Source organism: Phaseolus vulgaris, chromosome 7, assembly GCF_000499845.2.
Source record: "Phaseolus vulgaris cultivar G19833 chromosome 7, P. vulgaris v2.0, whole genome shotgun sequence".
Classification (NCBI taxonomy): Eukaryota; Viridiplantae; Streptophyta; class Magnoliopsida; order Fabales; family Fabaceae; genus Phaseolus; species Phaseolus vulgaris.
The window spans coordinates 34,525,766-34,539,951 of NC_023753.2; positions in this window are offsets into that span (position 1 = coordinate 34,525,766).

Consider the following 14,186-nt stretch of genomic DNA (forward strand, 5'->3'; position numbering starts at 1 on the left):
TTAACAAAAAATATTTAAATATTTCTTCAAACACTTATAAGAGAGTATGATGGAGGACCCTACAAAGCAACAAATTTGGCTCTTAACAAGGTCCTGACTAAGAGGATATATATGGAAGAAAAAAAATATCTTAAAGAAGACGACTTTATTAATTGGAAATCAATGATATTTCTTATTTCTTCTTCGTCTTCGTCTTCTATATGTGCATATTTTTTTAGTAGGATTTTGTAGAGGCACATGTGAACTTATTATAGTTTAAGCTTCTATAGGGTTTTATTGGACGATACATGAAGAAGAAACACCCAAGCCACTGAAGAAAACACGAAAAAATGAGTTTGGAGCCTCAAGTCCCACATCACTTGGAACATGCTACTTTTAGTTCATTTAGAATGCTAGCTTCCACCTTTGGGGCAAATTTGTGTCATTTAGTCTCACATTGAAATTGTCAAGCTTGCAAGCTATGTTGGAGTTGTGGTATATTTGATGAATCAAATATCTTACTTCAAGAATTTTAAGATTGGATTTGATCATGAACACTTAGATGCGTTTCTAGGGTGTGTTGTGGTGATCAGGATCCTTGTAAGTTTCTCTTACATGCTTTGATCTTCTAATTGCATTAAAAAAGCATTTTAAAATGAATTATAGTTTGTCTTGATCATATAATAGTTTTTAATTAATTAAATAATCTATTAAAATGTTCTTACCATGTTTGAACTGATTGTAGAAGACATTTTAATCAATTAGATTATCGTTTTAATCCATTAGAATCACTTATAACCATGAGTAATTATGAAGTTTTTATTTTAATATGTTAAAACAAAAAGGGTATTTTTGTTTTAACATAACATCTCCAAAAGTGCATTATGCGATGAAGAAGGGAGGTGTTGGTGAAAGTGACAGAGATGACAGCGGCAATGACATAAGCACAGTGCACGAAAAGGGTATTTTTGTATTTTCGTACAGTTAGTAATTATGAGGTTCTGGAAACAAAAATCTTAGTTTTTCTACTGTTAGTAATTAGGTGCTGGAAGCAGAAATCTTAGTCTTTTTTGTACAGTTAGTAATTATGAGGTGCTGGAAGCAAAAATCTTAGTCTTTTTTGTACAGTTAGTACTCATAGGGTGCTGGAAGCAAAAATCTTAACTTTAGAGACATGCTTTAACAGGCCACCTTGTGTTAGTTCGGCCCATTAAGAAGCAAGAGGTGTTTCCGTCTGATTTGTTTTTTTCTTTAGAGAAATGTTTTAAATAATATGATAAAAGCACGTCGCTTCTATGATCATAAATAATATTGTTATAAACTAGTGGAGTGGGAATAGAGACGATATTGTGTTCCTCATCCACTTTTTTATTTTTATCATTTACGTATTATTATATTTAATATTAAAAATTAAATAAAATATTTTAATTAAACTAAAATAATGTATTTATATTTTTTATTTTTATTATTTATATATAATTATGTTTAATATTAAAAATTAAATAAAAAAATGTCAACTATACCAAATAATAAAAAAAGATAAAAGTTATAATTTTTAGGAGAGATAGAGATGTGAAAAAAAAAATATTTTACTGAACATTTTCACATCTAATAAACTTTCTCGTTCCACCTTTAATATCAGGTTTCACTTTCTTTTCTTCTGTTCTTTCATTTTTCGCAATTCATTTATGTTATGTTTATTTCAATTCATTTACTCTTTATGCAGACGGATTTGAAGAAGAAAAATATGTTTGCATCGAGTGATTTATTTAAGTGGAAGTGTAAGATTGGAAGAGACTCAAAGTCTCTTATGGTTATCCTCTTATCGGAGAGAAAAGAAAGAAAAAACACTTGTTTTTTACTTAAAAAAATGGGTATTCTTTCTAAATAATATAAACAGGTAACAGCTGATGCAAATACAAAACCGTCCTTGTTTTATTTATCCCTACACCATGTGACAATAATTTTTCTAGATGTTATTGATAAACTGACATGGGGTGCTGCTTGTTTTTGTGTTGATGTTTTTTTGCTTTGTTTTATTGAATATTTTGTAAAATTATATTAAATAAAAATATGTGTATTTTACTTGCATATAAATATATTTTATATTTTTAATTCAAACTCATATAAAAAAATATAGTCTGAATGTTGACGTGGTTTTGGATAAAAAGTGAAATAAAAAATATACACTAAAAATAAACAATAAATTATTTATATTTAATATAAAATAAATTATTTTAATAGAAATTTATTTTGACATTATCAAGGATTAAAATTCCTTCTTAAGTCATTTATTCATATTTGCAGTTTTCCTACTAATGTACTCTCCGAAATTTTTTTAAACTCAAAAAAAAATTCAAAACTCATGTTAAATATCATGAATTTAAAATTTTCATAAAATATCATGGATTGACCTTTATGGAACAATGAGAATTTTAAATTTATAAAATATTAATAAATTTCGTTTTCCTTCTTAATAAACACACTAGGTGTTGCTTAACAAACAATTGTTACCTGATAATTTGACATATTATTGTTTATTCAAGTAATGAAGTTTACACGAGCAATGTTATTTTGATTTTTTTTCTAATAAAAAAGATACTTTCTTAATCAAGAATTAGTAGGGTAAGAATGTAAACTAAACACTTACTTAAATAACCTTTAATTAGGCTCTAATTTAGGTTAAACATTCTATTTAGGAACTATGGTATTAAATGTGAAATAATTTATATTACTAGGATTTACAAGATTTTAATAGCGTCCTAAAATTTTCAATGTCAATATAGAAACATACAATATAACGTCGCATTGAATACTATATACTAGTTCATAGATATAATAATATATAACATATACATGTTAGGTAACTCTATATAAGTATATTTTATATAATATTGGAATACCAACTTTTCAAAAGAATATACACAAAGTTAAATATTAGGGAAAATAAAAGAAAATTCCTTAGCTTTGTTTAGCCTAGTATCATTATTCGCATAAAATATTTTCATATAAGATATAAATCAGATATACGTATATCAATTAATCATACACTCAATATAATTCATGTTTAATAAACTATAAATAAATCACTTTCAATTAATAAAATATATAAATTCTTAATTATGTTTCAACGAAAGAGTATAATTTTTTACATTCGATACTTTTTTTTTTCAAAAGACTTATATCAAACATGTTTTACCAAAGACTAATATATAACTATACATTATTGGTAAAAAAAATAACACCAGTTTTTTTATGTCATAATAGTTACTTACATCTTAAAGAGAGATGATACAACCCTAAACCCTAAATTTTTCCTAACTTTTTTTCACCTGAATTATTATTTATTTTATTAGGCAAACTTATGATATTTCATTTTCTTAATTAGTTTATTATTTAAACCCTTTAAGTCTAATACCACCGCAAGTATTCATTAGGGATGACAACATGGCAGGTTGGCTCACCTCGCGTAAAAGAGGCGAGTTAGTTTTATTGGCCTATCTCGTATGTGAACTAGGCTGCATAATTTATTTTCCAATTAATGAAAAAAAAATTAAATATAAATTTTGAATAAATTTAATTTTTGTTTATTAAGTTTTTTTTTCTTATTTAGATGAATTAGATAAATAGTCTCACAATATTATTTTCACGACACATGCTTAATAAAATATAGGTAAAAAACATTATAATGATGTTTTTTTTATTTTCAATAAAATTTGAATTCCACTCGTACTAATGAATTGACTAATAAAATATTTAATTAAATATATAATTTTTTAAGATAATCCATGTAGACACATGATTATTATTCTAATTTAAAAAATAATATAAAATATTATATATATATAATTTTATTATATTTAAATTTTATTATAAAAATACTAAGGTCTGACTACCTTTAGTATTTGATGAGTATTGAAATATAAACAATCTATACATTTTAGAAAGACAAAAAAATACTATTAAATATTAAAAAACTATTATTGAATTTCGTGGAGATGTTATGAATCAGAGATTGATGGTAGTTTCTTCCTGCACCTCCATGCCTCTCTTCTTGCACCCTATACTTTAAAGAATAATCAAATTGTCCTTTGATATTTTTCCTGGAATGTTTTTTATTTAAATTTGGAATGTGAAATTTAGAGACTTCACTGGTTATAGAATCTGAAAGTTAAAATTTGTGTTTTGGATTGTACAATATTCCAAACTGCACAATCCATAATACAAATTTATATTCAAGATTGTAAAATTTGAAATGGATAATTTTAGAATTTTTTAGAATATGAGGCTGCAAGAAGAGATATTGGGAGTGCAAAAAAAATTATAAATTTTTAAAATTTATGAGTTTTGCAAGTCAGCCCGCCCCGTTCCACACTTAGCCAGCACAAGTTGTGTGTTATACAGACGGGCCTAAGAGGACCAACAAGTTAAAATAGACAAGTCACTCCACGTTTTTCTCAACAGAACACGGATCAATCCTTATGTCCTGTCCCGCTTTGTCCTCCCTAATTTTCACCACACATACAATAAATAATACATCTATAAAGAAAGTAGAGATTTAAATAGATTGAATTTTAATAAATAAATTTTTTATAACTTATAGAATTTTTATATTTTATCTATTAAATCGGATCTTAGAAGCATAATCCGATGAACTTTTATTTAAATGGTAACGAAAAGGTAAGAAGTGAAAAAAAAGCACTAAAAGTTGAAAGTGTTTTAAATTAGAAAACAATAAGAAAAAATATGTTTATTATTTATTTATTTTATTATTTATATATTATTATTATATTCATATATGATATCTAAAAAACGAAAATAAATCAGCATATATAATCAAAATTATATGATCTCCACGCGATTAAGTGGCTCATAATCAATTATAGTGCCCAATAATTAATTATGGGATTAATTTTATGATTACATGCATAATTTATAATCTATTATATTGTACTATTTTCACTTTTCAAGTATTTCCGTTTACACTTTTATAAAGAACTTCTTACACACACAACTTTCTCTCCATTTCGTAAGATACACATGAAACTTTTATACGGTGATCATCCTAATTTGAAATGATAACTCATAAGAATAAACTTTTTTTGTTGGTAGAATAAACAAATTCAGAGTTGAGTTTTATAATAGCTTAAGTGATTATTACTTTTATGCTTAGGATACATTGTTTTAAGTTTTTTTTTTTCTGGGTAGATACAATGCATTAAGTTTATTAATATAGATGTGAAATAATGTAGTTACCTAATTTCATAAAACTTAGAATAAGCAGTATCTGCAATAATAGTTCTTTGGATTAATTTTCTTTTGTTTTTTTAATACAGTGTGATAGGTTTGTGACCAAACACTAATAAAAGATGATCTGTTGTTAGCTGTATTTTGTCGTAGCAGTTTTAGGCATAGTGCGTACAATTTCAGGTTTCTGTGAAAACTCAGAATCAAATAATTTTGTTTGAGTTCATCAGATGCAATGTCAAATCATGCACCCTCAACACACACACATGTCTAATCTATGAAGTAATTTATCCTATTAGATATGATCATTTTGCAAGTGATTCAGTTCCATCTTAACCAACCATGAAAAGAGATGTGATTTAACATGTTATAATTCAATAAGAATCAGTGATAAATATTTTTAAAATCAATATCCTACTTTAATTTATTTAACATGTTATGATAATGTTACAAGATAAAAACATATTCGAATGGCTATCGAAATAAAAGGGAAGGAAAAAATAAGAATGAAAAAAAAAACATTTTTAAAAATGTAAGTTTTACTAATGAAAAATTATACATTAAAAAATATAAATTTCTGTGAAATTTTTTATGTTAAATAAATTCTTCATTTCGGATTGATATAATTGATTATATAAAACACAAAATAATTGAGTAACCATCTTATTATTCCTCTTACAAATGTATTGTTTCTTTCTAAAAATATTAATAAAAAATAATAAAAGTAATTGAAAATAATAAATAATATTTATTTTTAAAATAAATTATCTAAAAATTAATTTTACATTATTTTTCTCTTCAACTAAACAATGTATATTTTTATATTTTTCTTTCTTTTCTATTTTATCTATTATCTTTTCTTGTTTTCATTTTTTTTCTATCGAACACATCCTAAAATAGATAATGATTTTTCTGATAAACGGCATATGAAAGTATAACTGTTTTTTCTTGAATTGTTAATTTACTTTTAATATTTTTCTCTTATATGGTCTACCATGTAAATGTCATAGGGTCCATGATATTGTTAATTTCTTCTTAACTCAGAGGGGTTCATTATACGAATAGATGTCACTAAATTAGCCAATAAATTGTATTACAATAACTAGTGAAAACACAAAAAACACAGATGTTTTATGTTTGTGTGTCCATATTTTTTTTTATACTATCTTATTTTAGTTAAAAAATTGATATTTATATTAATTTTATTTTATATGTTTATTTAGATAAAAAAATATATGTGTCATTAATTTTTATATTTAATATATAATCTATAATTTAAATAAAAACAATATAAACAAATGTTGGAGAAAAATATAAATAGAAGATTTTTATGAAAGAAAAAAAAAGCTTTATGGTATTATAGAGTAGTGGTCATAAAATTAGAACCAACAAAATGTATGCATAACCAAAAGAAATTAGCATTATTAATTGTTATAAATTAATAAAATCCAAAAATTTGAACATGAAAAGATATGACTTGGTCGGTGGTTCTATAGCATGAATTCCATGGGTAGACATCACTTGCATGGTGGTTGTCTTAAACTATAAAAGCAAACATTTGTTGTCCTTGTCTCTTGTTTTGACATAATAACCTAAACAACAAGACTACTTCTTATGCAATAATCTTTTGTATTACTTTTTTTTAACGTGCATGCTTAATTACTTTCTTTATTTTTTATCAAACTTAAAATTTCCCAAACAGAAGTTCTTTATGGTAAAAGTAAATTGGAAGGTTACAATGCAAAAAATAAAGATTTACTTACATACTATATTGGAAGATCTAAAATGATAATATGTTGATATTCCACTAAAGGAGTTTTTTCTTAAAAAAAATTAACATGGTCATTTTCTCTTTATTTTCCCTGAACTAAATAGTAAAATGAAAACTTAAAGCTAATTTTTTTGTTCTTTTAATAACTAAATTAGAGCATACCCATGAACTAATTAACATAAAGGGCATAACGGTCATTTTTTATATATTACCTAACATTTTCCTCAAATTTCACCCTTACAAATGAAAACTTCAATGAACTAATTTCTTCCTTTTCCAAACATAACCTCAAATAACTTTGCATGAAGGAATCCACTTGAAACCAATGTGTATTCTTATTTGCATCTTATTTTTTATCCCAACTTAAACCAAGCATAGCTTTGTGGTGCAGTGAATAAATGAGGCATACCAACCATGTACTGAAGGTAGAAAAGTCTGAAGGACCACTCTCTCTGTTACCTTTCACTCAACAATTTACAAAAGAAATTATTCATAAGTCCAAAATTGAAATTATATTTTTATATTTTAAATTTTTTCTTCATTTTTATAAAATTGTAAACAAAAGTTAGAATTTGATTTCCGATGAGTCAAATTCTGGCCAGTTTTTTAATATAAAAAATGGCTATTCATAAATAAAAATTAAACTTTTGAGAGTGGAATTCTGAATTTGTACAATAAACATATTTAATTTTGAAAGCAAAGCATGCAGGTCTATTTGGAAATATATTTTTTGGATTTGGTTTGTTTTAGTAAAAAAGTGGTGGAGAGTTAAGTATTTGGATGTATTAGTTGGGTCAGAACTGTGTTCCTATGGTAACCAGCCACAGACTAAATGGTCCATGGAACTAAAAGTTGATGACAAATTGGACAGGAATTGAATAGGTATTGAAGCCCCTTTTGGCATAGTTACTTTCCAAGTAGAATGTTTTTGTTTGTTTTTGGAGGGTGGGAAACATGGAGTTTTTGTACCTTCTTCACCTTCACTTTAAAACCAAACTCCTCAACCATCCCTTTCTCCCCTAAAGTTTTAGGGCATGCCCATGTGGACATTTTTCACCTAATGTTTTTCCCATTCTACAAACTTGCTTCTTATATGCAGTTCTTGGCTTTTCATGACCTTTCTCAATTTAATCCTTCAAACCATAAACTCAGAACTATAAACTTAATATAATACAACCATTTGGCTTTGTAAATTGTATTTATGTGAAAACAACTTCAGACAACAAATGGGAAACATGTTCTTTCTTTTAGGCTTACCCAAATGCCTAGTTTGATAAGATGGAAATATATGTCAATTGTTTGGTTGTTTAAAACTATAATAGAAATAGAATGAGATCAGCTAGTATTTTGTTGTTTTATTTTTCACATATTTTTTGTGTTTTTATATCCATTAATTAACTTGAACTCTTATTCTATTTTCATGTATTTCTATTCACTCAATTGTATTTTTGTTTTAGTTTATAAAGATTGTTTTATACATAATTTTTAGAGAGTGTGAGTGAGAGAAAAAAAACTAAGACAAACGAGTCATATAAAACTGAAAATAAAAAGTCAAAATAGTTTTTAGATGAGCTTTGGCTAAATAAAAATAGTTTTCAAAAATAAAAACCTTGTGAAATAATGAATAGCTAAAAACACAACTAAGTGGGGATGAATTAATTTTAAAATAATTTCTAAAGATATCTTCTTAAATATGTGTTCAAGAGGATAGTTCAGTCCAATAATAAATTATTATAAAAAAAATTAAAAATTCAAGATAATATGTGTAAAACTAAAAAAATACAAAATTTTATGCTTATTTGCTTATACGCAAATATACATTCAGTTAATCAAAACAACATTAAATGAATTTTCCATTAAAAATCTTCAATTTTCCAATTACAATAATGTAACTAGAAAAATAAATACAAAATTATTTATTGAAAATCTTTAGTATCGGTTGGGACTGAGAAAGTTATGTCACTCGACATTATTGACTGACCGAGTGATCAACCACATTAAAAAACAAATTGACAATAAATGACAAGTAAGTAAACATCATATAAATTTGGGGCACATCCCACCAAATCCGAGTGACATCATGAGAAATCAACTAACATTGATTTCTTGAAGATATGTGCTAGATATGACCAATGAATTAAATAACCCATTATCAAACACTATAATAAGCCATTTACAAAGGAGTAAAATACATTTTTATCAATTTTACATCATACCCTCTCAATACAGAGTACTTACTTAATCGTCGAAGAATCTTTTGCAGGTTTATTCTTGGTCGAACACTAAGGAGCTAAAGAATTGAAGGGTTGAAGTCTGAATGAGTGGAAGAGTTGAATAACTAAAATATAAGGGAGCACGACCGAAGACGCGACTATTGGAGGACTGACCGACACCAACAATAATTGTTATAACCAATTTGAGATACTATCTAGGTTCACTTTGTCTATACAAATACACTTTTTAAGAAGATTTATGGAGGTAATTTAATTACCACACACAATTTACAGAAAAGCAACAAATATATTTATAAAACCTCTATGTAATGAGACATTTAACAATTTTGTGTTCAAATTTAAAATGCTAAGTATACATCTTCCAACTTGAAAAAAAAAAATATTTGTTTTCTTTAAAACTTTTTTCTCCCTATAAATCAAAACTCATTCTTATGTTTATATTTCTTTTCGTATATATATTATTTAATATAAGGAACACAAAATATATATTTTCTTTTTTTTAATTAACTGTCATTTTTCTTAGAATTCAAACATGTAATTTGATTGATTTGAATGATATATTCACATTTTCTTTATTTATAAACGTGGAAAGACGTTTGTATTGTTTGACAAAATCTGGCGACCAAGATGGTACACATCTACATAATAGGGTACGATGCATTTAATACGGTGAAAAAGATTTATCAACGGTGAAGTAGTTTACACAAAAGCTGGGGTCGCTAAACCGTCGCTATTACATTGCATAATGTATATACATGTCTGACACTTTCACGCAATGTTGAAGTGCTTCCCTTTTCAAAATTTCGTTTTCTCTCAAACTTCAACAATTCATTAATTCACTACTGAATAAAAAAAATATATACAAAAAAATCATAGACACCCCAAGGAAGGGACTGTCTTTGTGGGGTACCCTAAGGAACAGTCCTGCAGAGAAAAGGCAGAAGTGGATCAGTGAATTAGCGTTCCCTATTTGATGATGCTCAACGACACCATCCACATTTCGTTTTCATTGTCCTCTGCAATTATTCATCACAGTAAAACTACAATTAAAATAATTTTATTTTTGTAATATATGGTTCCTGCCATCTTCTGTGACTTACAAGGAAGAGAACAAAAATGTGTGACCAGTTATTATATACTTGCTTCAATTGAGGCCATGTTATTTTCACACATTGTTAGGTCAACTTCACACATCATTAGGTGAGAATTAAGATTAGTCACTAATTCCACTCAACTTGACTTCTGATTTAAGTATTGGGGTAGGTCCTGCACTATTATGTCCTTTCATTATTTCCTTTTGCCACCAACCTTTGTGAGGAAAACAGGTTTTTAGTCTTACCTAAAAAGATACCCTTGCTATTTAATTTACTAAATGTGTAACTACCTCTTAATTAATTCATTTACATTAAATTAGTCATCACTTTGCTTATGTGTTCAAATTTTGTTACTTTAATTAAATAATTGTATAGTCTAAATAAAGTAAAAATGTTCTTTAATTAAAGATCACTCAACAGTTATGAAAAAATATTGATTTGATATCAAAACTTATAACATGTGTCTTGAAATAAACAAGATAGTGATTACATGAGAAGAAGAGTAAGCAAAGAGGTTATCTTATTCCCAAGGATAAATATTCAAAATATAAAGGTGACTTCGCTTTAGATATTTTGATTTTTCTGTTTATTAATCATATTTTTTAAAAAAATTGTTTTTATTAACTTGGATATTGCAGAAATGTTCATATTTAATTTAAGAATGAGAGAGAAAGTGAGATACAATTTTTTAAGTGTGCTTTTATGTGATGAAGATTTCACCTTAATTCGAATAATGATTTTATAGTACATAAGTGAGTGTAAATTTCACCTTATCAGTCTTTTGAGTTAGACTTAAAGTTTACTTTTTAATATAATATCAGAATCATTTAGAACATATATAGTGAGTGTTTAGACTCGACCCATTATGTCACTTACTAGCCAACTACCCATAAAAATATAGTATAATGTTTGATTAGTTTCAATATAAGAGTGTGTTAAAGATTCTACATCGACTAAAAATAAATAACTTTCATAACTAATAAATATTATTGAATTTGTATTGATTTGATAATTTCTTCTTAATTTAATTAAGATGGAAGAACCATCTTTTATATATGAATTAATTTTTGGGAACTCTCATGTAATTTTAGAACTCAAGAGGAAGTTTACCTTATCTTATCAAAGCAGTATAATTCTTAATAATATTAATTATTTCTATAAGTTAGGTTAAATCCTATAGCACATGTCACCAGTTAGGATTAGCCTAGAGAAGATATCTAGAACAATTGTTTGTCCCCAACTTAATGTTTGTGGTACCAGGGACATGGTGATGGATGTGTGTGCGAGTCTCTTTACCCAAGGTGGAGAAGAAATAGAGATAGGGCTTCCGTTAGTTGTTTCAATTTTGAATGTAAGTGAAAGCGTGGTTACGGGTTTCCTTTTCTATCCCCATCTCACCTACAAAATTTAAGGTTTCACATATACAAATAAAAAATTTAAGGCTTCACATATACAAATAATATATGAGTAGTATTATTTGTTCAATTAAGAGAAATAAAGTAAAATTATTCTTATATATTCTCATAAGCTTTTTTATATAATATATTTAGTTTTATAAAGTTAGTTTTATTTTGATTAGTAGTTATGTCTAATTTAGTTTTAAATTAATCTTTTTATTTAGATGAAAATTTATGGCAGTTTTATCATTAGAAAGCGTCAAGAAAAAAAAAATTAAACTTGGACCTTAAAATTATATTGAAATATTTATTATTTTGGTTTGATATTAAAAATTATTTATTTCGTTGGTAAAATTATTTTTTTATGAATAATTCAAATGGGTTCTAATTACAGGTTGAGAAAAACGTATAGTATAATGAATATCTTTTTAGAATAAAAGATACTACATCTATTAAAACTTAAAATAACGTAGAAAAGTCTCTTGGTATAATATTGAGTACTTTTTTTTGCAATTTTTGGTTGGTTTAAAAGACATAAAATATCAGCTGTGATACTATTTTTAAAATTGTTAATTTCTAATACTTATTAAATTTATGTTTTATAAATTTTGAATGAGATCAATTTTATTATATTTTAATAATCATACAAATCATCCTAACGAAAGTGGAACATTTATTTAAGTGTATTATTTTCATTTTGAACTTGGTTGAAAATACTACAAGATATTGTATAAAATTAATATAACAAATATAATAATTGAAACCAAACAATATATAAGTGAAATAATTTATCTATAATAAAAATGATAAGATTATGAATTTAATTAAAAATATAATTATCCATACTTCAAAATATATTTTTTATAAATGAAATAAATTTGATATAAAAATATCAATTATTTTAATAGATAATTTTGTTAAAGATTTATAATTCAATCAGTTTAAAAATTTTATGTTAGCAATTATATTTACGCATAATGAATGAATGAAAGAACTTTGTAGGTTCAGTTCTTTATTTTTCTAAAAGTGGATCAAAATTATGCTCAAACTTGTATCTCTATAATAAGAAAATTTTCTGAATTTTCAATTAATTGAATCATAAATGATACTATAAAGTTTTGCATAATTTTAACATTGATAGATATTAAATGAAATAATAAAAGTGAGAAGACAAAGTATTAGTAAATTTTGCAATGGTGTAAATCTTTATAATTGCATTCTTATTTAAGGGAACTTTAAATTTAACCGCTAATTCGCATCCTTTGATTTAAAATAATAATTAAAAGTTAAATAATTTTCTCAATTTTGATTATATAATTTAATGATACATGTAAGTGTAATTTTCTCTCTCGAATTATTACTTCCTTCAATTACGCAATAGAAATTCCTTAAAAATGATCAGTAATTATTTAAAAAAAAAAAATTACATTAACACTCTCATTTGTTTTCAAAATATTATACGACATTTTCTTATATTATATATGTATATATATATATATTTAAAATTTTAAAAATTACCTATTCACTATTGAAAAAATGTAAGAAAGAAATGTTATGGTAATTAAATTTGTTTATGAAATTTAATATGGCGTGTATGTGTATACACTAAAGTTTATTGAAGATTTGGTAAGAAATAGTTGGCAATTAATAGAAAGCTGATTGGTTGGTGAACATTTAAGTTGTCTCCGATTTTGGATTCATTGTTTTGATCAATTATCATAGCCATTATAGCAATGGAAAGTGCAGAAAATTAGCTTCATCATGACCACAATCCTTCCCAACTTCAATGGACTTCACCAATGTCTTCTTGATCATTGCCTCTGCCTTCTCTTTTATTCGGTTTTGCTTTTCATCTTAAAAAAATAATTAGGTTCATTTTTAAGTTTTATTCAGTTTTACTTTTCCTCTTAAGAAAAATAAAATTAAGTTATTTTTAAGTTTATTTATTGTTCATTTCATCATGATGTAACTGGACGATTTAAGACTCATAGTTTACATTCAGATAGATTTTATATCACTTTAATATTATATTAAGAAGATCAATTTTCTTCTACTATCATATATTTATCGTATCTTCATATTAACTGTGAAAATTCAGTTTTAATCATTTAATTTTTTTAAACAATCTTAAATAAAACATAATATAATATTTTTAAATAACTTCAGTTACACCCATCGCATTTACATACATCTCTTATAGTCATAACACTTTCATTTTTCTCAAATCGTAACATGTGAACAGTTCCATCATTTAAACATGTGTGAGAGAGTTAATAAAAATATTTATTATATTTAACACTTCTCTAAGATAATTATTTTTTTTAATATTATTTGTACAGTTTGCTATTTTTTATTTTATTTTGTGACTTTGAAAAAATAAATAAAAATAAACAAATGAAACAACATATTTATATGAATTTTATAGTGCTCCAAACAGTTAATTATTTGTTTGGTTAATCGATTT